Raw genomic sequence first — 27,861 nt, forward strand, 5'->3', positions numbered from 1 at the left:
TGTGGAACAGCGCGACGTTTGCGCCGTTGACAGCACTCACAGGCAGCAACTTATCGGCGCACATAACGATACAAGTCAGTCCAAAAGAACCGCTGTCGCACGCGGTCGTAGATGCGTGAGGTGCCGACGTGTCCCGCACTTGGAACATCATGAAGATATTGAAGAATGGTGTCATGCAGATGGCCAGGAATACATAGCGAGAATGTCGGCCCGTCAAGTTTTATGTTACGACAGTATATAAGTTCATTGTGTAGGACATACTACAGTAGAGAAGGGTCCGAACGTGCGGAAGAGAGTTGCTGAATGGTGAGCTTTGATGAACACTGGTGAGCCTTGGTGGGCACTGTTCGATACTGGTGTCGTGCAAATCAGATATGACGAGCACACAGGAATCATTGTCATGGTCAGCGAGGCTAGCAGAGTTCACTGGTTGGCGAATGACAATGGGCGTCGTGACGTAGCATGCCAGATTTATAAGTTCCTTGAAATACATATTCCTGTAGTTGGAGAGCCCAGCGACCGAGGCGACCAGTTGGGTCCTTCCGCAATGACAGCCATGAAAGAGCATGGTGGTCGGTAAGTACCCAGAATGGGCGCCCGTACAAACATGGGCGAAATTTCGCGACAGCCCAAACCAACGCAAGGCACTCGCGTTCTGTGATCGAATAGCTCCGTTCACACGTGGAGAGAAGGTGGCTGGCGTATGCAATAACCAGTGCTTAGTCATGCTGGTGATGAGTGCGGACTGCGCCAATTCCATGTCCCCCAGCGTCTGTGCGAACTTCAGTAGTCGCAGACAGTCTAACGGAGCCAATATAGGCGGTGAACTGAGCATGTTGGTCAGCGCCGACAATGCAACGGCTTGGTTGTTGCCCCACGATAAGAGGACGTCCTTGTTTAGAAGGTCGGTTAGGGGTCGCGCTATGATGGCCAGATCACATATAAAACTGCAGAAGTACGAACATATTCCCATAAAACTCCGAACATCTTTAGTAGACGATGGCACCAGGAAGTTCTTGACAGCACTAAGCTTCTTATAATTAGGTCGGACACCTGTAGCCCTTACAAGATGACCAAGTGCAGGTATTTGTTGTCTGCCGAAATTACATTTCTTGGAGATTAGCTGGAGTCGCGCGCGACGAAATACAGGCAGAATGGCCCCTAAACGAGTAAGGTGACTTTCAAACATTTGGGGAAAACAATGACGTCGTTTAGGCAGCAGAGACGGGCGGACCATTTGTAACCACGAAGGACAGAGTCCATCATGCGTTCGATGGTTGCGGAGGCTTCGCGCAGCCCAAAGGTCATAACTTTGAATTGATAGATGGCGTCCGTTGTGACAAAGGCAGTTTTTCTCAATCCAAGTCGTCAACAGAAATCTGCCAGCAACCCGAGCGAAGGTCTATGGATGGGAAGTATCTCGCACCCTTCGGACATTGAAGGGCGCCATCGATTCTTGGCAGCGAGTGTACGTCTTTGCACGTTATTTTATTTAAGGGACGATAGTCGACGCCAAATCTCCAGCTGCGATCCCATTTTTGACTAAGACGACAGGTGCTGCCCACAGGCTGGAAGAAGGGAGCCTTTTTCACGGCTTTGGAAAGCATCTTATCGGCCTGCGGCTCTGTGACCTGGTGTTTGGAATGGCAAACAAGATATAGTCGCCGCCTGATATGAATAGCATCTCCGGTATGCATTCGATCACTTACGACATACGTTTGACCCAGAGGGCGGTCATCGAAGACGACTATTTCCCTGTAGGCCGCAAGGAGGTGGTGGAGTTCCGCGGCTTGACAAGTCGGCAGGTCAGGATCAATCATCTTGGTAATTTCGTCTGGGACTGGACTCGCCAAGCCGGTTGCGACAAAAAAAAAACGAACAAGTTTCAGAGTCTGATGTAGCGATGTCGCATGCATCAAGAGCTGACACGTTGGCCACTGAGATGCCTTGAGGGGCAGCTTGGGTCGAGATGCTGAAGCTGAGAAGCGAGAGCTGAACGGGCTTGCCGACAACATTCACAGTGTGGGAGGCACAGCAATATTTCAGGTCAAAATCACGTCAGCTAGTGGAGGCACTACGAAGTCGTCGTCGGGGGCTTGTGATGCTGTCGTCCAGGCAACACACAAGGCGCCTTGGGTGAGAACCGAACGTAATCCATAGAGCATAAGCGGTGTGACGGTGAAGGTGCAACATCAGGCAGTGGCGGAAGCTCAAGTAGAAGGACACCGGCTGCACATTCATTGAGGGCGGCACGCGCCGACAAGAAATTGAGTCCGATAATGACGTCGTTGGGGCATTGCTCGATAACAGTAAACAAGTGTATGGTGACCAGCGATGGAGATACGCGCTGCGTACATTCTGATGGATGGATGGATGCAAAACTTTTATGAAGGTCCTGAGGTAAGCGACTCAGCGCGCTGCGGGCCGCTCTCACGTTGGGAGAGTCAGGCCATGACCGACCGCGCATCGTAGGCCCTCTGGACAGCCCATAGTTGCGCCCCGGCTGGGGGCTCTTGATAGCGGAGAGCCACTTGTCCTCATTGATTTGCTCCCTTACTCGCAACGAGGGGCAACGCCAGAGCATATGGTCTAGGCTAGCGAAGTCATTACAGTGCCTGTAAGAACTAGTGGCATAGGTGTCGGGATAAAGTTTGTGGAATAAAGCCGGGCTGGGATATAAGCCTGTTTGCAATAATCTGAGGGTCAATGCCTGCGCTATATTTAACTTCTTGTGTGGAAGGGGAAAGTCTCTTCTGCCGAGATAAAAGTGCCGAGATCCGTGAAGAGAATAATACCACTAGTGGTGGGGCAAGTGCTTTCTTGACGCAACGACGAAGTTGATTACTCCTCACGGAGATTTCTACCCCAGTATCGACGAGTGTGGAAACAGTTAAGCCGTCAACGGCAGCGTTGATCAAGTTTCGTCGAATCCGCATTACGAGGAGAGGACATAAGGTAATATTCCATGATACAGCGTAACCTTTAAGAGCTGCATCCCTTCGTTTCCCTGTCGGATGTTCGGTGGGAATGTCGGGCGTTGTCGTAGAGGCGAAGGAGATGACGGAGGACGCGCCAGCGACGAATGGGTCTGGTGACCTCCGGGCAACGGGGAGCGCCTGTGAGGAGTAGAGGCGGCATCGACGTTGTACGGCTCAAAAGACTAGAAGCGGCGAAACCTATGACTGTTGTATAGTTGAGTGGGCTGAAGATGGCTGTAGCTGTCGGATCGGCTAGCAATGTCATCGCGTTTGGACGATGACACCCAACTGTTGCAATGGCGCCTGACGTGACCACGATGTGTCGTCATTTCTGGTACGGTGCAGCTCCACCAAATTGTCACGGGGATTTACGAGTACACGAGGAAGAGACGAAATCGTATATTACAATAATTGCAGGCAGCTGCTACCGCAGAATGTCTGATACCATCTCCCGCGACATGGACCGTCTTCTTTCTCTTCGTGGAGCGAAGCGGTCCTTTAACGGCCTGTTAGTACGCAATGAATCGTAACATTATTGTAAAGGAAAGCTTGGATGCATGCGATTCCTCCATTTCAAATCATTATCTGCTCGAGAGTACAATTACGCTGTTTAGATGACGACACAGGGTTTAATTTTGCAAGTATTCATAATATTGTCCTCAACTAGTGTTCCTTTTGGTCATGCACATTTATTTCCATCACATACATCGTCAAAGCTTAACTGCGTCGAACTGTTAATAATTCGACTCTTGCACTGGCTAATCCGCATGCGAAAATGTATTGAGCACTTGATGTCATCATCATCATCATCATCAGCCTGGTTATGCCCACTGCAGGCCAAAGGCCTCTCCCATACTTCTCCAACTACCCCGGTCATGTACTAATTGTGGCCATGTCCCTGCAAGCTTCTTAATCTGACCGCCCACCTAACTTTCTACCACCCCCTACTACGCTTCTCCTCCTTGGAATCCAGTTCGTAACCCTTACTGACCCGGTTATATTCCCTCCTCATTACATGCCCTGCCCATGCCCATTTCCTTTCCTTGATTTCAACTAAGCTGTCATTACCTCGCCTTTGTTCCCTCTCGCGATCTGCTCTCTTCTTATCCCCTTAACGTTACACCCATCATTCTTCTTTCCATAGCTCGTTGCGTCGTCCTGAATTTAAGTAGAACCCTTTTCGTAAGCCTCCAGGTTTCTGCCCCATATGTGAGTACTGATAAGGCACAACTGTTATACACTTTTCTCTTGAGGGATAATGGCAACCTGCTGTTCATGATCTAAGAATGCCTGCCAAACGCACCCTAGCCCTTTCTTATTCTTCTGATTATTTCAGTCGGATGATCCGGATCCGCTGTCACTACCTACCCTAAGCAGATGTATTCTATTACTAATTCCAGCGCCTGGCAACCTATCGTAAACTGCGGTTCTCTTGGGAGATTGTTAAACATTAGTTTTCTGCAGATTAATTTTTACACCCACCCTTCTGCTTTGCCTGTCCAGGTTAGTGAGCATGCATTGCAATTGGTCCCTTGGGTTACTAACCAAGGCAATATCATTAGCGAATCTCAAGTTATTAAGGTATTCTCCATTAACTCTTATCCCCAATTCTTCCCAATCCAGGGTTCCGAATACTTCCTGTAAACGCGCTTTGAATAGCGTTAGAGAGATTGTATCTCCCTGCCTGATGCGCCTCTTTATTGGGATTTTGTTGCTTTCTTTATGGCGGACTACGGCGGCTGTGGAGCCGCTATAGATATCTTTTAGTATTTTTACATGCGGCGCGTCTACACCTTGATTCCGTAATGCCTGCATGGCTGCTGAGGCTTCGAATGAATCAAACGCTTTCTCGTAATCAATGAAAGCTATATATAAGGGTTGGCTATATTCCGCACATTTCTCTGACACCTGATTGATAGTGTGAATATGGTCTATTGTTGAGTAGCCTTTACGGAATCCTACCTGGTCATTTGGTTGACTGAAGTTTAAGGTGTTTGCGATTTACTTAGTAAATACTTTGTAGGTTACGGGCAGTAAGCTGATCGGTCTATAATTTTTCAAGTCTTTGGCGTCGCCTTTCTTATGGATTAACATTATATTGGCGTTCTTCCAAGATTCCGGTACACTCGAAGTGATGAGGCATTGCTTATACAGAGTGGCCAGTATTTCTAGAAGAATCTGCCCACCATCCTTCAACAAATCTGTTGTTACCTGAACCTGCCCAGCTTGTCCTGTCTTGTCTTGTGTCCCAGACAGTGGCGCCTACCCACTATGTGGGATTGGCCTAGAAGCAGGCGGTTTTCCGCATGGTTAGAAGTAGAGGGAAACTAGATCTGTATAGTGGAGCGTGGGACGATAGTACTGCAATTTAGAAGTGTAATTAAATATTGTTAGGAATTCCGATAAAATAAGTAAACGTAAAGAAATTAAATAATTTAAATTATGGGTTTTTTTTAGAAATTCAGCAAGGTACTCTTTTTGTGTCTCTAATAAAATTGTAAACTGCCAGAAAAGCATTCAAGTGGCTGGATCCCAGTGAAGTCGCCCCAAAAGAAAGGATGGTTGGCGAGGTTAGCGAGAGGCCAAGCTTGGTAAATGAGTATTCTAATAGTTTTCTTTGTCTTCGAAAGCGGCGGCACGAGAGAAATTAATGTTCGATTGTTTCAGGTTCACTGCAAAAAGAACATAGAGGGGACATTGCGAGACCAGACCTGTGTAAGTAAACATTTAGAGGAGGTATGCGACCTCTCAATTTTGTAAAAGACACTTCCAATTGCCTTGAAGGACACCAATTAGTATTCCATGGGAAGCCAAGATGGTGGAAATCAGAAGACGGTGTTGGAATGGACATTGCAGAGTTTTGAGATATAGTGAAATTTCTGTACCTAGCCGCGGTGACATAAGCTGATGTCGGGAAGACAGACATGATAGGGCCGTTCAGGGAAGCTTTGTAGGTAACGGACAGTAAGCTAATCGGTCTACAATTTTTCAAGTCTTTGGCGTCGCCTTTCTTATGCCCAGCTGTCGTCCCCTTTTGCATAGCTCCCAAGGCTTTCTTTACTTCTTCCGGCGTTACTTCTGGGATGTCAAATTCCACTAGACTTTTTCCGCTTCCATTAACTTCGTGGGTGCCACAGGTATTGTATCAATCACTATACATCTCCTCAGCCACTTGAATTATCTTATCTATATTAGTAATGATATTGCCGGCTTTGTTTCTTAACGCATACATGTGATTCTTGCCTATTGAGAGTTTCTTCATCTCTGCTTTTAGGCTTCCTCCTTTCCTGAGACCATGCTCAATTCTATCCATATTAAACGTCCTCATGTCAGGTATTTTACGCTTGTTGATTAACTTGGAAAGTTCTCCCAGTTGTAGGGTAAGAGGGTTTCTTATTTTGGCGTTTCTTAATAAGATCTTTCGTATCCTGCGATAGCTTACCGGTATTCTGTCTAATGAAGGTACCACCGACTTCTATTGCACACTCGTTAATGATGCCCATAAGATTGTCGTTCATTGCTTCAACACTAAGGTATGGTATGGTATGATGAACTTTATTTAATGTCCTGAAGATTAACCCTTAGGTTGACGCAGGCGGCTCTCACGTCGGGACAGTAAGGTTTAACCTTACCGCCGTATCGTGGGCCTTCTGAACGGCCTGTAATTGATCGAAAGAACTCCACTGTGTAGGACTCGCCGCCACCAGTCTCTCTCTTTGTCACAGTCTGTGAAAGTCACGGAACACTGCCGAAGCATGTGGTCCAGAGTAATGATGCCATTACACTTCTCGCAATTGATTGGTACCTCTCTTTCGGGATATAGCTTATTAATAAAGTTTGGACTTGGATAAGTTCTTGTCTTCTAGAGTTAAAGCCGAATGCCTGTTCTGCAGCTTGATCCGGAATTTCTAGATTTTTCCTCTTACCGCTAACTCATTGGTCGGCTTCTTATGTACCAGTTTCTTCCGTTATCTGCTCAAGTCGAGGCTAATTCGAGTTCGTACCGTCATATGGTCAGTGCAGCGCATCTTGCCGCACACGTCCACATCTTGTATGGTGTCAGGGTTAGCGCAGAGTATAAAGTCTATTTCATTTCTAGTCTCGCCATTCGGGCTCCTCCACATCCACTTTCGGCTATCCCGCTTTCGGAAGAAGGTATTCATTATCCCCAAATTATTCCGTTATGCAAACTCTACTAATATATCTCCCCTGCTATTACTATAACCCATGCCACATTCCCCCGCTGACTTGTCTCCAGCCTGCTTCTCGCCTTCCTTGGCATTGAAGTCGCCCATCAGTATAGTGTATTTTGTTTTGACTTTACCCATCGCAGATTCCACGTCTTCATAGAAGCTTTCGGTTGTCATGACTGGATGTAGGCGCGTAGGCCTGTACGACTTTCAATTTGTACCTCTTAAGTTTCACAAGACCTGCCACCCTCTCATTAATGCTACAAGTGTTCCTGTATGTTACCAGCCATATCCTTATTAATCAAGAATCCAACTCCTAGTTCTCATCTCTCCTCTAAGCCCCGGTAGCACAGGACGTGGCCGATTTTTAGCACTATATATGCTTTTTTTTTCGTCCTAACCTCACAGAGCCATATTATATCCCATTTACTGCACGCTAGTTCCTCCAAAAGCACAGCTAGACTCGGCTCACTAGATAACGTTCTAGCGTGAAACGCTGCTAGGTTCAGATTCCAATGGCGGCCTGTCCGCATCTAGAGATTCTTAGCACCGACAAAGGCCGAGCGAAACCGACGGAACGTTGCCCCTCACGGCGAGCGACCGCGGGAGTAACATGCGCTGGAGTTGAGTAGAGAACACCCGCTGAGAAGACGTCAGGGCCCGCGTCACGGCGCCATTTAGTCATGGTGTCGTTCTGCAGGCGACTACATGAAGTTGTCTCTCTCTCTCTAGCACCGTCTGGTGTGGTCGCAGCTCCGACCGCCTCCGTGGTCAGTTGGTTCGCAGCCACTGGGGACTGATGACCGGCGTTTGATTGTTGTATTCGCATAGGAGGTTGTGGCCAAGTACTGAACCAGGGCTGCCAATCCGGCTCTGGTGAGGGAGTGCGTTACCGGTTCTGGTCACCGGGATCAAGCCGCACTGCATGCCTGTTCGTGCAGTTTTATCAAGAGGCAGATTTGTTTTCTTTAATCAGGTGGAAAATTGCGCGGCACCGGGATATGAACCACGGTCCTCTTGCACGCGAGGCGGATGCTCCGCCTCTACGCCATCGCTGGCATTACATCACTTCATGTAATAATACTCAAAAGTTTGTGCGCATAAACTTCCTGGCTATTGCAGTAAGTGAAAATCTGAAATATATTGCCCATCTTTTTTTGTTAGAACACTTCATGCACCGCATTTGTAAAAGGCACGCGATATTTTTTAAAGCATCTGACTAAAAATAAATGACGTATTTATCTTCACAGATAATTGGCAAGTGCGATGCAAGTCTGAAACGTGGTCCCCCCGAAAGAATACGAGAATCTTTCATCCGCAAGCAAAATAAACGATGAAAAGCGACACTTTATTGGTTAACTCGGAAATAAGAAATATAATTTTACCTATGTAGAGTTTAACTGTGTAGCTTTAAATGTTTCGCAGATTGTTATACACGTCGGAAGTCACCGCCCCACTTCCAGGAAACGCCTTTTGTAGTTTATATTCAGTTACTTACTCATCAGGGCTGAAACATATTATCGAGGGTAGTGGGTTGAACAAGATAAATAAATGATACAATCAGCAAAAAAGTAACTTTCTAAATATACATTGTTAGCTGGCGGGAAATTACCAAAAATTTTCAGTGCACAACAGGAAGTCAATTTTATTTACAGTATTACCTGTAATTGAAAAGTATTCAAAGAGAACGTACTCTATCATCAACAAATTCAGGTTACACAATGGTTCTTAATGTTCCACGAAACATAAAATTATAAATACTGCTTGCGATTTCTGGGTGAAGTCGATAACATACAAGTACCATTCAAGGGGTGTGCGAGTAAAAAAGGCTAACAAACATTATTGTGACAAGATTCGGTGCCTGCTTTATAAAATTCATCGATGCGGTGGGATGTTTGTTGCGATGAGATATTCACACATGTACTTGTTTATCTGTTTCTGTGAGCGCTGTTCACCGGCTAACAAATGTTGAACGTTATAGCTCAGCGCATGACGCGCCTGCATGTTTTTGAAGTTACGCGAAGGTTGCCGTTCATTCTATCTATTGTGTATGTCCTCTGCTAACACTGTATTATCAGATTTCACGCGCGACACGAATTGTGTAATAGTTTCTGGAAACCATGCGATTACTCTAGAACCTTCGATGAGTGATGTATCAAAGCCGACGCGCTTGACCCGCTGAATAGATTCCGACGATCGCCGAGCGTATTCACTGCTATCGCTGCGCTTTCAGCATGAACTAGCTCTTGTGGGCAGAAGTTCAACCAATAAAAAGTTGGTTTCGTCATTCACTGTTTTGCCGTGTTGTTATTAACCGTCACTACTACGTGGCAATATCAATACGGACGTAGACATTCAAGCTTATTTCTATGTGCGGTTAGAGTAGCAAGTAACAAGTAATATTGAGAAGGTTTAATTACGCTAAAGCTAAATGGTATCTGATGCGGCGAATTTATATTCGAATTCCGTTTGTACTTCAGTTTTGTTTAGTAGCAATATCAGAGGTGATGGTGCCGTATAAAGGTACTGGGGCAAAAAACCCAAACTTCAATTCGCATTCTTTGTGAGGTACTATAGCTTGACCATGTGGAATAGCGGTAATATGAACCCCTAAATACTTATACGAATCTAAAGGTTCTAACGCAGTCTGGGCAAGTAAGTACGTCGACAAAGTTCACATATATATAGACAAGCACATAAATATACATTATTATGCGTTTATTTCCACGAGGCATTTGCTACAGCAATTAGTTACGGCATCATACTCACAGAGAACACCATTAATTCATCAAAATTGACGGGTTCGGAATGATTAAAAACTTCGTAATTTAAACCTGTTTTTAGCACTTACTACGTTCGACAATTAGTCGTCACATTGGCATGTTCCTTCGTTTCTTAAAGAAGAAAATGAGCAGAGATACTTAAAATTCTGTCTCCTTTCAAGTTTAAATTACGCGCTCAATCGATATTGGTTCAAAAGGTGGGTCCTGATGACATCATCACGGCAGAGGAAATAGCAGTTGGCTGCCTGCAGAACCAACGCGACATTTAGTGCGTTATTCAGGAGCTCTGCACATCAGTAGTTAATATTGCTTTATTTCTATGTAAATGTGCAATACAGGATATATTAGGCATCACCATTGTCCTCGGTCAGCTGAACAAGACTTCGTGCATTTCGAAATGGCGTACATCATGTCAGATGTGCGTGCATGGTTTCATTGGTGTCGGTTAATTGAGATTTCATACAAGCGTTATACTTCTGTTTTTATGCATTTTTGGGGAACGAGACCTCACACTGCCTTTCAATGTGAAGAAGAGGGGGCTGAAGTGGGTATACCTTGAAAAATTGCATGGGGGCGACGTTTTACACTGTGTTAATTTTACAAGCAATTAAAATTGCTACTGCAACTTCGTGACAGAAACACCATCGGTGGAAGTTGTGCCGAATTCTGTAAAATCGCAAATACAATGAGCGTTCTTGCGGCGAAAGCGTCAATGGCCCATTGAACGAAAAATTCGGCGTCTGTCGTCGCTAGCAGCGAAAAGGCGCCTAAAGTAGCATTGGCCGCGACGCCACGTCACGAACGCGCCTGGGCGGAGAAGAGCCGGCGAAAGGAAGCGCCTGCTGCAGCGTTGACGCGACAGGTTTTGCGTCACGGGAGAAGTTATGGCCGCGACGTCACGTCAGCCTCGTTCTCGTAGTATGAACTGCGCATCGGTAAGGCCAAATCAAAACGCGATCGCCTGCCCGCGAGTAGTTTATTAAGGCGGAATCCTTTAATGGGGTGCGCATTGTCAAGGTCATCTGCCATTAACTGTCACAGCTTTCCAGCCTCCTGACTGGTCTCCTCTGTGTCGTGGCGTCAGTGTCGCTCGGCACAGGTGTACGCCTCCTGATTGGATCGCGTGCGTGACGTCACTGTCGCCAAGCGCGGGTGTCGGGGTAGTTCGGCACCACGCGGGATGACTCATCACATCTGCACGCGTGGCGGCCGTGTGCTCGATGGTGCGTCCTGACGTTACTATCGCCAGGCGCTTGAGGTGGCCTCGCGATTGGGCGCTGTGTGGCCTGACGTCACTGTCGCGAGGCGCGCGTGGCAACCGTCTGCTTGGGTGTGGCGTGGACGTGGCAGTGGCGGCAATTTACTTTGCGGTATCGTGTGGGAAGGATGCCTCGTCTCGCCAAACCAGTGTCTCCCAACACGCAACGGGCGGCAGCCGCTGAACGCAAACGGCGCTCAAGAGAGGCTGAGCGTATAGGTCGCATGCATCAGGGCGGCGAGGCGCGTACGACACCACAAAGTCCTGGGACGTGACGGGCAAACGCAAGAGAGGCAATTCGTTTGAATCGACTCGCTGCAACTCCAGGTACCAAGGCAAATGAAGTTCGGAAGCGCCGTGACCGCCATGTTGCTGCGCCATGGCAAGCCAAGCAAATGCGAGTCAATCGAGCGAAGCAGGTGATGAGGATGGCCAACTACACCCCGACAGTGCCAGGGAAGACGCGTCTCCTCCTTAATCACAAACGACGCTGCAACAGTTCCAGATGGCCACAAACTACTTTAACAGACATTTCGTACAGAATGACGTTGCAGGCATTTAATAAACAAAAAAACATTTTAAAAAATTAAATTTTGGGGTTTTACGTGCCAAAACCCTTTCTGATTATGAGGCACGCCGTAGTGGAGGGCTACGGAAATTTCGACCACCTGGGGTTCTTTAACGTGCACCTAAATCTAAGTACACGGGTGTTTTCGCATTTCGCCCCCGTCTAAATGCGGCCGCCGTGGCCGGGATTCGATCCCGGGACCTCTTTTTTTCTTCTTTATTGCCGACTTGGCACAATACAGTGAAAAAAACAACATCATAACATCACATTAAAAATGCTAGCTTGTGTCTGGCTAGCATAAGTGGGTAAAAAAACGCTTTACGGTCAGGAGTTCATCCAGATAAACACACCGATCTGGCTTTTCTTCCTTCGGCTTCTACACATCTGGTAAATATGCGATGCTTTCGTTGAAGTTGTCCCTGGCTGACCTCGCGTTGACGTCCGCATTACGCACTGACATTCTGGTTTTCCAAACACTGTGCATTACTAGAATCATTAGCATATCGTACGGCACACCTTCGCTTTCGACTGGAAGAAATCGAATGCCGTAGGGTGTAAGCGGCAGTTCCTTTTTCAGGGCTCTTTGCAAGATGTCCCATAAGAATACGGCATCGCAACAATCGAGAAACATGTGCTCGATTGTTTCAGGCCTTTTGCATATTACACAGTCTACCGACCATGGTACCAACAACCATTTTTCCTTTAGCCACGGTATTGTAGAAAGTGTGCCACTATGGAGCATGAAAAAGAAATTTTTGACTGACGATCGGATAGTCATACTTTTAACCCTTTTTAACACATTGCTGCCTGGCCCAGGATTGTACATCCTTCGATACAAAGGAACAGGCATCATCACATCAATTAGGTCTTTGTAGAGGCGTTTTCTCCTGACCTCGCTGAGATATTCCATGGAAAATCTTACTTTTAGAAACTGGACAGCCGCAACAATTTCATGCATGTATCCGCGGACGTTGCGTTGCATATGGGCGCATGATGACACAATGACATCTGGCAATGCGTTCGCCAATCTCACTTGCATAACACTTCTTAAAAAAGGATTTCTTTGATTGCGATAATATACGAACCCAGAGACAATTTGTCTCACAAACAAATGAATCAGACCCAGTCCTCCCGATCTCACTGGAAGGAACAAATTTGTGCGGCTCACCCTTTCCCATGATGAGTTCCATACGAAAACAGCCAACACTCTATGCAGTCGTTGAATACTTATGCGCGACATGTGCAACGCTTGCAAAACATACCATACTCGAGCAATAATAAAAATGTTACACACTGTGGCACGGGAAAAAATTGATAGGTCTCGTCCTCCCCATTTTTGTGTTTTCTCTCGAGCCTTGTCGGTCTGTTCTTTCCAGTATTCTTGTGTATCCTTGTAATGTTGTAGTGGTACGCCAAGGTATTTACTTGGAGCAGTCGTCCACTGAATGTTGGCGTACGTGACTGGTACACTATCCGATTCACCATGCAAGCAACCCTGACATTTATTCCAGTTTATTCTACTCCCTTTGTATTGACAGAAAGCTGTGGCATCTTTTATCGCATTTGTTGCACTTTCTCTATCGGTACAGAAAACAGCTATGTCGTCAGCGTAAGTGCTCAGCAGCCCAACACCATAGCCACTGAGCAAAACAAACATTCACATTACAGTGTACGATTTGTGTGCCTCCATGGTGTTTCCGACGCAACAAATAGCCATTGGCAATGGTTTCAGGCTTCCGCCGTTTCACACTTTAGTCTCCACAAAGTGTCTTCCGTTTTTGTTACACAAGCGACCGGTCAGCAACTTTCAATTGGATATTACTGCTCTCGCAATTACCGAATTATAAGAAATATTTAGGGGTCCTCGGATTCTTCAGATTGTCAGGTTACACCTTGATAACTTTTCAGCCGCTTGATGAACAGTATTACATTGCAATATGACTCCTGCAATGCGCATTCAACTGAGACGCCTTAATATATCCCGGTGCACGCAGCTCTAACATCTTGCAAATAATTTACGCCAACCGTTATAGAATAATAGAAGTAACGATTTAATTATTTTTACCCAAGCAGTCGCTCATTTATTTAACAACCCTGCCTTCTCCCTTCTTTATTTACTCTCCATTTCTGCGCAACTTTACAAATATATCCTACCGACAAATATCGTGTGCTAACTCAATCTTTAGCTGCCTCCTATCTCAATATATAGCAAATCGGCAATGCTTTTGCTGCTCAAACACTGCGCCAAATTTGAGAAAGTTTGTTTCATTAAAAGAAAAAGTTGCAATGCAGTGATTTCAGAACGCGATTTCTTTAGGCTGTCAACTTTTCACAAAAGTTGATAAACATTGCAACATCTGAAAAAGAAATCAAGTATATATCTCTGTATCGCACGATTAAAAAAAGCGATATACAATTCTGTAAACTGTACCAAATGTTACAGCTAAACCGGACAAAAATGTTGTAATATGCGGCTCCTAGAAATATACTACTAATTTGTGAATACTACATGCAAACATTACCTGAAATAAACATAGGTCAGAAATTCAGACAGATTTTTTCTTCGCATTATATGTTCTAACGGATACAATTGATAAAAATGCCATGTTTTATTTTGATTGTGAGCTATGGACTAAACTTCATGCCTCCATTTTTTTTTTCAGATTTACCGATTTCCGCGAAGTCTTGTGAAACCTTCCATGGCCTAAATCAAAATTTTGTTTGCTGCAGTCCTTGTAATTTAACTTTGTCTTAAATGCGAGAAATTTCATCCCAGAATCTTCAGCGGCTCTCATATAGAATATTACTGTGTTTTACATACACTGAGCAGCTGGAATGAGAGATATACCCGAGCTTAAGGCTTCCTGCTAAGCAGCGCTTCATGCAAGTTTTATAGGAAATCCATGATCGAAACGATGGTGTATACGGCGGCACAGATATACGAAATAAAGGAATTCAAGAAAAGCAAATATTTGCCGGAAGCTTATCTCCGCCAGACATCTCATCCGCAATACCGACAATTTTATGGTCAGATGTCCAGCCAAATCATTGAACCAATGCGATTCGAGCATGTAGCTGGCCATCTTCAAGAAAAGGCCGATGCATACGCACTCTCGTTTCCAGGTGACGAGGTGAAGTGACAGCGTCGGTGTGTGCGACTTTCGATTGAACTTTGTTTAGCTGCGCGTCTTAGAATGCGTCATGGGGGGAATTTCGAGTTTTTTAAGGTTGATACGCCACGTGGTGGAGAAAAAGGAAACAACGAAATATCTGTAATTCCTGAGTTTATCTGTAATAGTGAAAGAAGAAAGGCCGCTGAAACGACATTCCTTTTTCTTCGACCACTGCTTTTTATTTGAAGCCTCCGTCTTTCTGGGAATTTGTCTTGTTTGGAGCTCCATCTGTAAGGAAGACATTGAAACCACATTGGGAAGCCCTACAGTATTATTGCATTTTACAAACATTCTTTCCTTCTGCAGTAGCCATCGTATGGCATGCCTCTTAACAGTTCGTTGGGCGTGCTAAGCACACGCGCATATGTGTTTGGCATCTTGGGGTACTATGGCTGGAATGCTCGAAAATGACTTATTTGCTTGTTTGGGAGGAATGCACGGCCCAAAGTTGGGGGGGGGGTGCCTTTATATGAGCGATGGCGGAGCAGATGGCTTCGTATTCAACTGCCAGTGGTTATTTAGGGTGCCACTAAATATTAGCAGATGAACGCTTTCTTTTCTTTCCCCAAGACTAATATGCGTTCGCCGCAGCAAAGTGGTTATTCGAGTGACGACCTTTAGCCCCGCAGCGAAACGCCACAACTGAGCCAATGGAACGACATATATTTCTTATATTTACACTGGCGCTTAGTTATCAGGGCCATTTCTTTATTCGGTTCAGAAGCATGACCTCCACGTAAGTTGAGCGTTCAGAACGAAAAGCAGTAGTTGCTTTTAGTGACGAAATACAAAATAAATTACTGCATTATTCTACACTCCGCCGACATCGGAATGAGGACTAGGTGCAGCTGAGACGATGGGAAGGCGTTTCAGCCGCAACTTAGCTGGCCTGAGAAGTCATGGCAGATCCATCTAATGGCGCTGAAAGCGTCGACGCCGCATCTCTTCCTGACGTCCCCCAGGTGGACGTTGAACATCAACAACGCAGATCGGTGATGGAGCGATCCAAATATCCGACGGGCTTTGCTGTACTGCGTACGAATGGAGATTTCTAGGTTGAGTCTATCATTCGCCACCAAGAGCACATAATTCACCAAATACACACGCACGTTTTCAAAAATACACCGACACAACATAGCGCTCAACTTCGACACTCGGTTCTGAGAATAACTTAGCCATATCCGAAGCTAACTACCTCAGAGACACATCTCCTGGGAGCCGCACAACTTAATGCGTTCGTGAACCCTGCCCGACTCTTCCTGTGCCCCTGAGGAAAGGCGTTCTGAAGACGTCTTGCACAAGACAAATAGGGCAAAACATCTGAAACTATCAAAGACGGCTAAAGCACGTCTTGTCAAACTGTTTTTGTTGCTAAGAAGGACAGAAAACGCTTGTGGAATCCTTTAGGAGGTTTATGTGCTGACACTTATTCGGATGAAAGTACAAAACGTACGTTTCGGAGCTTTCCACTCCTGTAAACAACTGTTAGATGTTTAACAGCCTAAACAGCCGCAGAAGCTGCACTTGAATAACACTTAGATGCACCTGCTTTCCTTCGGTGCCTCATTTTCCTATCCTTCAAGGCGCACGTTCTCATTAGCTGCACAAATTGAGTTGCGCAGTCTTTTGAGTCATAGCGTCTCTACGTATTTGACGGAAATAATACACAACGCAAACGTAAAAAGTAGCGCTAGGCTTGAGTGAAAAAGCGTATGTGAGCTTACACACATGACTCAAGGCCTATAACCTCGGTAATTCAGAAAATGTAAAATCTGAAAAATAAATTCATTAGTATTAAGTGCCGAAAGCACAATCTAATTCTCAGGAACACTGTTCATGGAGACTACGGATCGTTTGTAACCGCTGCGTTTCCTAGCATGCACTTCAATGCAAGTACACGAGCTTTTTTACATTTCACTCCAATCGCAGACCCAACCTCGAGCTGAGCAGCGCGATGCTCAGGCAATAAGCTACAGCGGCAGGTAACAGAAGGTATGTGCTTTCGTAGAGCAGTTGTGCAATATTTAGTGTGAACGCTAATTTCAGGCACACCGATACGCAGTTATATATCTTATCGCAGTAGGTCGCGCGCAGTCACGCGGGTTTGTATCTGGCCGTCTTTCCGCAGGATGTTACAGCCGGATGATTTGAGGTGAAGGCGCGACAGCGACGGTGGACGGAGAAGGACCATACACACACACAGGCTGCCACTTCCAGCAATGTTTAATCCGGAAAAAAACGCCGCTAACCACTATAGTTACATCCGGAGTTTTTATCACCATTCCGGTTCAGCCTCCTCACAAGGGTTTTCCTTTTGTGCCTGAATCTGCACATTGAGCTGCATTACAAATGCGTTTTGAGGTATTCAGTCGAGTAGAAAAATACAGTATTATCGCAATGTGATTCATTCCTAATTAATGCATAATGCTTTAACCATCAGATTTGACAGCAAAGAGGGCAGGGACAGCGTCCGTCAGAAGCCGCTTTGCGTTCATTGCAGGTTAGCATCCCTTTTGTTACTACACGACAATCATTAGGATAGCTACCTCTATGCTGCCAAAGTGGAGCTCTCGTGTCTGACAGATTTCTGTAGTCATGAGGGATTTAGGAATGTTTATAGAAGAGATGAGCAAGGAGATGTTTGAATTCAAATCTGCAATTGAGGGAGAACTAATACAGGAACTAAGAGACCTAATACACGGTGTGAGCTTTATAAATGACGAAGTTGAGAAAATAAGGGGAGATAATTCCTATGTTGTGGGAGATAACATGTCGCTCAGGAGCGTAAATAGAAAGCTAGCAACCGACTGTCAAGTTTTGAAAAAAGAATTTGTCCCAACAAGAGCAGAGAATCACTGCATCCCAACAATACAATCGCAAATGTAACGTTTGCATTAAGAGAATACCGAAGCTTGCTGATGAGGACCTCGGTACTACTGTTCTGGGAATTGGCGAGCTGCTGAATGCGGCTGTCACCAAAGTTGATGTTGATAAGGCCATTGGAAACACAATCTTCATTTTGCGCTTCTAATTCAGTTTTAATTCATCTCTTTGACATCATACAAACGTTGCCTCAAGCGCTTTCAAAAGTATTGTTTTCGCCCATGTAAATTAGTCGCCATTCGCACAGCGTAATTTTTTTAGAATGCCTGGCAGCGTCTTCATCTTCTTGATCTTCACACCTTCCAGTCTATAGTGCAACTAGGGGTGCAAGTCTGGGCTACCTAACTTCATAGGTTTTCATAACTTGTGGCAAGGCATCACTCAGTTAAGTGAGATTGCAAATGGTGGCGTGGCCTTGAGAGCGCGTGGCATTGCGAGGTCACAGGACTCCCTAAACGAGATTCTATGGAAGGAATAAAAATTTTGGGTTGTGCTCTCTCGGGCTTACTCTTGGTCAGAGATATGACCGCTAAAATTTGGTCTAATCAGGACATCAGAGTACGCCGCGAACTTCCCGAGTGCGGATACCCCCAAAGTTTCATTCCTTGCATAGAACCTCGTCCAGGAAGGCCAATAGTCTCACTTGGCCGCGCGTCCTTGATGTTACTGTTCACTATGTCGCACTGGTGAGGTCTTCGCACATGTTTTGAAAACCTATGAATTCATCTAGGCGCAAGTTTCCACTCGCAAGTTGCAGTATGCACTGGTGCATGTGAGGGACAGGCTCCAGAAGAAATACTTCGACGCCGTGGTATATATACATACCATGTGGAATCTGCGACTGCATTTCCATCAACAAACGATGCAATTTCAAAAGCGCCTAAAACAGAATGTGCATGATGTCAAAACTAATAATGTCGCTTGACTATAGGCAAGCAATTTATTTACAGCGAAAACGTTTATGAGCACCATTGCCGTGGTTGTCTGACACCGCTAAAAAGGGGCCACGTGACTAGCGGTAAAGGAAAAGAACAGCTTAATAGGGGGAAAGGGATTGGTGTGACCCATTTGAGAATGCTGCCTCATACGCGAATCTTATATGGTTGTGAAACGGTGAATTTTCGGCGATAGAGCCAGATGGGCATCGAATTTATCGACCATTGATTCGACCCTGCCACGAAAGAAACAAATGTTATGCTGGCAGTTTGGGGCCAACGAACAGTGCCCAGTGATTCCAACGCGATAATAGCAGCGCGTGGCTTCCCAGCAGTGCCGTGCCGGCCGCCACGTCAAACGTCAAACCAATCATCAAAACTATTGTTGTGTCCGCATCTCGAGTGGTGGGCCTAGCGCCCAATATATGAAGCTTTGGATTACTGGTTCCGCCCATTTCATCCCAGCTACAACTGTGGGAAGACCACGAGTAGTGCGTACTCTTGAGGAGGTAGCTCCTTAGCACGAACGCCAGCGAAAGTTGACTCGTGAAAGGGCTCGTCGTCCTGGGGCCAACCCGGAGCTGCGCTTCAGAGACGCCGAGTTTAAACGGCAGCGCTCCTAAAGCATGCTCACCACGCGAAGCACGCAAAGGCGAAAATGAGCCAAAAAATGGTGAAATAAAAGATTTACAATATGCTTGCGAAGTTTGACTTGCATGGTGTAACACTAGCTTTAATTAACACAGCTTCGCTGTTCGACCATCTTGATGGGCTGGAAGGGGCGGTAATTTTTTTGGCATACTTTCGGAGGACATGACAGCCTCTAAACATCACATTGGCCTTCAGTGACAAGGCTTTCGTTATCGCCAAGAATGTAACTGCATTTCATGGCAGTATCTCGGGTGCTTGATATCCAGCCTGAAAAGAAAGACTGAATCGCAGTGATCACACTACTCCGTCAGCACACGCAAGATGCCTAGGTACAGTTACGTTTGTGAGCAAGGCTTCCTCACAATTTAGGGGGTCTTCTATCAGTTCAATGCAATGAATCCTCTTTATTATTAGGTTAACGGGGGAGGCAACATTATTTCATTACATTAAAACTTCACTGCAATATTTTTTTTAATTTTTTATATATGTTACCATGACGGCCCGAGGCCATCACAAAGAGGAGTGGTAGAACGAGAAGCATAAAAATGAAATACAAAAACTAAACTAAACAATGTATCAAGTAGTGATTCCTAAGTATTCAATGTGCTCAACTCAACTAAAGTTTATTTTTGAAGACAGGGATATTAAAGACACTGGTCAACTTGACAAAGATAAAAAGCCGTGCATGCGTGGCACAAAAAGCCAAAAATATGAAAAAGCCATGTAGTGTAGAATAAACATGCGTGAAAAACAAACTTTCGGACAAATCTTTCGAAAAAGCCCACTTAGTTTTGCCCACTTAGTTGCAAATAGTTTGCAATGCTAGTTAATGTCTGCAATAATAGAACGCCAAGTAAATGAAATCTCCTAATAATAATTTTTATTTGTACAATGTGAGCCAATGCATTGCGGGAACTTTTGTTATAGACAAGAGCGGTAATATCACCGAGAAGGGAGTTTCATTGCTGTTAAGATCTTGGAAAATGACATGACTGAAAGTGCCAGTGTGACCTGTTTGAATTCGAACTTTATGGAGATGATCGATCCGGCTAGACAGATAATGAGACTAAAAATTATGTCTCTGTGAAAGGAGGAATGGTGATAACATTGGTGAACCAGAGTCAAACGTGCTATTGTTCCACGATATGCAAGTGATGGAAGGCATAGATTGTCTTTTATTGATGTCATGCTCGGGCTGCGATACAAAAGACTGAACTATTTTAAACAAGCTCGAGTGAAAAAATATGGTTTTATGGTATAGGTCCCATAAAGCTGCAGGGTACTCTAACTTAGATTGAACTAATGACTTGCAAGTATCAATTTTATAGCTAATGGTGCCTTGTAAAAATGGCGACCTACGTAACCGGACGTTATATCAGCTTTATTTATTATATACGCAATCTCAAAAGTACGAGTTATATTTGCATTATAATAATACTTAAGTATTTCTATAAGCGCGTTCTCGGGCAAATTTGTTCCGTTTGTAAGTAGGAAGCGTACTGGTGTCCCTGTGCACACTCATAACTTTACATTTCATAATATTGAGCTTCATTACCCAGGTGTTGCACCAATCAATGACATAGTTAAGCCAAATCAAAGCACACTAGTGCTGTCGTTAGTAATTAGTCGACAACGTATCACGCAATCGTCGGCAAACAAATAAATTGAGACGTTGACGAAGACGGTAGGTCGTTATTATGGGCACGGCAGCACCGCAACCGCCATGCCGTCTAATCAGCGATTTTTGTTCCTCGAGCAGGTACTGCTGCTTTGCGCCTCGATTGCGCACCGGACATGTGCATCGTCGGATCGGCTGCTGGCGCGGCCGGTATCAGCGTTGGAACGTTGGACAGCCTCAAACCCGGATGCCATGGAACGACGACTACTGTCTGGGACAAGCCTATAAAGCTGTCACCTTTGGGAGTCGGCTTCAGTGGGCACGGCAGCACCGCAACCGCCATGCCGTCTAATCAGCGATTTTTGTTCCTCGAGCAGGTCAGTTACTATACCAAATTTGGTTACAGAAACGACAACCGTTTTGTTGTAGTGCTGCCGTGCCCGAGTGTGCTTTTTTCCGAATTTGCATCTATGTGCCTCTTGTTGTCGGGTGATATAGAGCTAAATCCAGGGCCTGACACTAAGGTTTTGTTGAAGGAGCTTTGCGATGGGCAAAGAGCAATTCAAAAGGATCTAGATAGCCTCGGCAAGCGGCTCGAGTGTGTAGAAAAGAGCATTCAAATTGTTAGGGATCAAGCAAATAGCATCGTTAAGTTAACAAAAACTGTTAAAGAACTAAACGAGGCCGTCGTGAAGCAACAGGAGAGGTTGCTAAATTTAGAGGACGGAAGCCGGCGAAACAACCTCGTGGTCTTTGGAATCAAAGAAAGCGAAAAAGAATCCGCTGATGACCTTAACACAAACGTTCTAAGTGAAGTTTTTGAAGAAAAACTTGGTGTGACGTTGAACACATTGGAAAGAATCCACAGAATTGGCAAGAAAAATAGTAAGCACCCTCGACCAGTGATCTTGAGACTTTATGACTGCAGAGAAAAATCAAAACTGTACCAAAACTGCAAAAAACTTAAAGGAAGCAGCATTTCGATTGGCGATGACTTTTCCAAGGAAACACTGGCGAAACGCAAGCTGCTCTGGAATTCGGCAAAACAGGAACGTGATGATGGCAAACGAGTCCACCTTAATTATGACAAGTTAACAATAAACAGCGAAGTGTTTGTCTGAGATTACTCTAAGAACCGCCGAGTACGAATACGCCGAAATAACCCTCCACCGGCCGAAGGCTCGGAATGAAGCCATGTGAGCCTAAAGTATTCTGATTTTCGATTAATTAACTTCAATGCTAGGAGCCTTACGAATAAAATTACTGATCTAGAATACTTACTGGCTAGCTACGATCCGCATATTGTCACTATTAGTGAAACATTGCTTCGTCCCGAAATAAAAGATGATGAAATTATACCCCCCGGCTACAAAATATTTCGCAATGATCGAGAACCGCGAGGAGGAGGTGTAGCCATCATAGTGAAAGAAAATATTCAGTGCCTACAGATGCAAGGCATTCCGAATCACGAGAGTGTTTGGTGTCAAATAAACTTCGAAAATTCGTCATTTATTATTGGAGCGTTGTACAGGCCACCAAGCGCGCACGTATCATATTTAGAAGATTTACAACGCCACTTGGAGGGACTTAAACCCTCGAAATGTAAGCTGATTGTCGCGGGTGATTTTAACCTCGGGGGTATTGACTGGAACAATATGACAATTGATGCAAAAGAGCGGGCTTCTTGCGAAGTTCTTCTTGATATCGCCTTCAATCATGATTTGACGCAGGTTGTTCGTGAAAACACACGTATAGCAGGATCAGCACAGTCTACGCTTGACTTAGTTTTTCTTGATGCATGTTTGGATAATTACAAAGTACAAATTCAAAGTGGACTATCTGATCACAAACTTATTTCTGTTGAACTTAAAACCGATCTAACTTCTGCCCGAATTAAAGAAAAGACCACATTTGTTCGCCAGTATGACAGAGCCGATGACACGAGCATTATCGACTACTTATCATTTACGTTGGACAGTTTCAGTGCGGAAAGTGACGTCAATGACTTGTGGCTGCGGTTTAAAGATATTGTCTCGTATTGTATCTCAACGTTTGTACCGTTGCGAAAACAAAGACAAAAGAAACAAAATCCACGGGTAACCAGAGAAATAATTCATTTAAAGAGACAGATCGCCCGCCAAAGACTGAAGAGAAAAAGGAACCACGAAAAAATAGCTCTGTTATCACGGCAATTACGAACTAAGCTTTACACAGCCAGAGAAAAGTATTACACCGAAACCTTGTCCAACTTTATGGTCTCCTCCCCACACCGTTTTTGGCGTCACTTATCAGAGCCCGAAAATAACCCACATAGCATTATCATGAACGGTTCGGTTCTGCACGGTCACGGAACGATAGCGTCACATTACAACACGTTTTTTCAGTCTGTTTTTTCCCCGCGGTCTGGTGGTGATGCGTCGCAATATAAGATGCCTGGTCATCGTTCTTCGGAAATGCCGGACGTAAACGTAACTTACGAAGGCGTCGTTTCCCTCCTGCTAAACATTAACATAAAGAAATCTAATGGTCCCGACGATATACCAAATGCTTTTTTACGTAGATATGCGGAATGGATTGGACACTATCTTACGATCATTTTTAAAGCGTCACTTGAACAAAAACGCGTCCCAAATGACTGGTTAATGGCCAAGGTTGCCCCAGTTTTCAAATCAGGAGACCGGCAAAAAATTGAAAATTACCGTCCCATTTCCTTATCTTGTGTATGCTGTAAACTTCTCGAGCATGTAATATCAAATCAATATATATCTACCTGGAAGAGAAAAAACTTCTATATTCCAATCAGCATGGTTTTAGGCGAAATCTTTCGACAGTGACGCAACTGGTTGAAACAATTGATGATTTTGCGAGGGCTTTGGATAACAAGGGGCAAATTGACTGTATTTGTCTTGACATGTCCAAAGCCTTCGACAGAGTCCCTCATTCAGAACTCATTGATAAGTTGGTTCATCTTGGCATAAACTACAATGTAACACAATGGATTCGTGCATACCTAACAGGCAGAACCCAGTACGTAGAAATTAATGGCTCCAAATCAGAATTATTAGACGTCACATCGGGTGTTCCACAAGGGTCTGTGTTGGATCCAGTCTTATTTCTTGTTTATGTTAACGATATTGCGCAATGTATTAACAAAGACATAAGGGTGCGACTCTTCGCAGATGATTGCCTCCTGTATATACAGATAAACAACCAGGATGATTCGAAAATTCTTAATGAAGCTCTGCAGGTGGTTGAACAGTGGTGTGAAATTTCAAAAATGAAAATTAACAGAAATAAAACTGTTGTATTTCGTGTCACAAACAAGACAAAACATGTTGTTGACTTTAACTACATCCTGGGTTCATTTACACTTGCCGCAGTTGATAGCCTTAAATATTTAGGCGTTACTATTTCCAAGAATCTGAGTTGGAAGGAGCACGTTAAAAAAGTTTGTTCGACAGCAGAAATGAAACTCTGGTTTTTGCGTAGGAAGCTCAAGCTTGCTTCGAAAGACTCTAAGTTAACTGCCTACCTATATCTGGTAAGACACACACTGGAATACGCCAGTTTTGTTTGGGACCCTTATGAAACAGGATTGATAACCATGATTGAAAGAGTCCAACGAAGAGCTGCTCGATTTATTCTGTCTCGTTACTCGTGAACTGAGTCTGTTACAGAAATGCTGCAATTACTTAACTTACCCTCCCTAGCCGAACCCCGCCATGTAGCCAGACTTAAGTTTCTTTTTTTGCTTTGGAAAGGGCATTTCAACGTAAATACTACTCCCTATTTAGCACCAAAACAAGGCAGAACCTCAAGAGGTACACATGAACATAACTTCCAGATATCTCAACTGCACATTAATGCATACGCCAATTCTTTCTTCCCCAGAACAATAAATGAATGGAACAGACTACCAAAAGCCATTATTCAATGTGATACCGTAACACAATTTGAAAACAATCTGAGGCAAATCATTTCCTAAACAAAATTATGTACATTATGTTAGATTAACACAGATTGTGTTTATTGTCCCTGCATATTGCTTTTGTATTTGTGCTGTTACTAGTTTCCTGGTTCTTTTTATGAATGTATGCTCAAAAAGAGTGTTTTATGTATAACTTGCGTGCATTGTGTATATTGTACATTGTTTTTCATTTTCTGTGCTGTACCCCACCCCTGTAACGGCCTCCGGGCCAACAGTATGACTAAATAAATAAAATAAAAATTATAAGTCCCGAAAAGTAGGGGTACTGGTGCGTGAGGCACATCAAAGGGAACATTTGTGAATGATGATACATTATTATTCGAAGTAATAAAGTGATACGGTAAGTAAAAAGACACTATACTCCGTCTCAGCGGGTGAGAGCCAAGGTTTCCAAGACTTAGCTTGAAAACCAGCAGCTTCTCGCGAACCTAGTCGAACGCCTTGCAACACACTCCATACACGAAGCACGATCTAAAATGCAATGCAATCTGCAAGTAAAAGACACTAGTTGGGTTTCTCATGAGAACGCTTTGCGAAAACCACGTTGAGGTGAGGTGAAAAATGAGTTTTATTCAAGAAAATGCACACGGTTTGCAAATCGTAATAGGAACCGCTTTATTCCAGCTGAGCTCGTACTGCCAGACGAAGATGAAGCTGCGCAGCCGATGATGATGCATACAGATGAAAAAGACGTACAGTGCACGATGATATGAATATATTATGAAGATGAAAGTAATACATGTGTTGCTTTCCCACTTGTTCGTTCTTGCTGTGGGAGAGGCCACGTGGCTGCGCGGAAGTATTATAATATGTGCAGAGCGTATCGTTTAAAACGAGAGACACGCACTATCTCCCTCCCGCGGACACGATGACTGGATGACGTTCTAAGGGGCGAGACACGGTAATTAGCAGGAGCTTTCTGCTCAATGAGCGTGTAAGGCCTAATAAATCGAATGATAATTTTTTTGCATAAGCCAGGATTGCGCACAGGAGTCCAAAGAAGAACTTCGTCGCCAGGAGAATAAGTCCCAGCATGGTGCGTCGAGTTATATCCAGTCTTCCTTTTCTGTTGGTAGAAACTGGTGTTAATGAGGACGAGGTGATAGCAGCCCGCGAGGCGAGACAAAAATTGTTCTAAGAAACGAGCTGTTGGGGGTTAAAGAGTCCCAAGAAACGATACATCCAGAACGAAACTGGGCGAGCGGCCATGGATGAGGAAAAGTGGAGAAGAGCTGGTGGTACACTGCGTAGCCGTGTTACAAGTGAATGTCACGAACACCACGATTGCATCTCAGTTCGTGTGGTCGGGGCGGATGTACATTGCAATCATGTCTGACAGGATACGATGAAAGCGCTCCGTCAAGCCGTTGACGTGCGGATGGTAGGTGGAAGTGTTCTTGTGACTAGTGTTTGAGGGGCGCAGATCTTCGACAATGATAGAAGAGAGCAAGGTTTGTCGTGGTCGCTGAGGAGAGCTCCGGGAAATCCATTGTGTAAAAGACTGCTTCGTCTAAAGAAATCGGCGGCTTCAGTGTCAGCCCCCGATTGTATAGAGAGGCGGTGTCCGCGTAGATGGTTAGGTGCTCAATGGCCGTCACAATCCAACAATTGCTATTTTAAGTCGGGAGAAGACGACCGTACAAGTATATTCCCATGACCTGGAAAGGCGAATCAGGACAAGTAAGAAGCTGCAAAAATCTAGAAGAAGCTGCTCTCGGTCTATTGCGGCTTTGACAATGAACGTAGAACCCAACGTACTTCGCAACGGCCGAAGAGACGCGAGGCCAGAATCAGCGACTTCGTATTTTATCGTAAGTCTTGTGGTGGCCCAGACGACCGGCCGTTGGATAATCGTATAAGGCTTCAGGCACCTCACGTTGCAGATAACGTGGTATGATCGGGATCCATCTATTGCAATTGGCGTGATAAATTTAGGGATGTAAAGCCCTACCGTGCAGTTTGAAGTTGTTCAGTTGTCGACGAAGTCTGGCGTTCGGAGGTCAAGATGAACCTTCCATGATTTCAAGAATAATTCGTCAGCACGGTGTGGAAACGTTGGTGGGACACAATGACTGATGAGCTGTCAGCTGTTAGGTCTTAGTAAGGCTGCGCAGTGTAGAATAAAATGACGCGAAAAACTGACGGGGCCCAAGAACTCGCGAAGCTGGCGAGATGTGTTGGGTACCGGGAAATTCCTCACAGCCTCGATGTGCAATAGCAAGGGAAGGATGCTGAGTGCCGAAACATGATGGCCCACGATATCTAGCTCAGAGGTTCAAAAAGGCATCTGTGTGAGTCGCGACGAGTCCATACTTCTGCAGATGCAAAATTCACAGAAGTCACCCTCGCTGTCTTGCGGTGTGCAGCTAGCGGTTAGCATGTCATTGATGTACGCGAAGACTGCAGGCAAACTCCGTGTCACCAGAGCGATAAGGCGCTGGAATGTTCGTTCGACGTTGCGCAATCGAAAAACATGCGCACAAACTAGAATAAGCTGAAGGGCGTGGTAATGGCAGTTTCACGAGTTTGGTTGGGCTCAATTAGTATGTGATGGTACGCCTTAACCAGAACTACTTTGTGGAAGACGTTGCACCCATCCAGATTAGATGTGAAATTTTGAGTTTTTGAGCACGGTAGTCTCGACACGGACGTCCATCATTCGTATCCTTCTTTGGTACTAAGTGCAGTGGCAAAGCCCAAGCACTGGATGAAGGACGAACAATGCGGAGTTACACGCGCTTAGCGACGGCCAGACAATCGCCGAACAAGCAATGAGGACCGGAAGAAACTAGGGGACCACGTGTGATGGTGTGGCGAGTAACGTGTGCTTAGGAGG

The sequence above is a fragment of the Dermacentor variabilis genome, chromosome 3, assembly GCF_050947875.1.
Source record: "Dermacentor variabilis isolate Ectoservices chromosome 3, ASM5094787v1, whole genome shotgun sequence".
NCBI lineage: Eukaryota > Metazoa > Arthropoda > Arachnida > Ixodida > Ixodidae > Dermacentor > Dermacentor variabilis.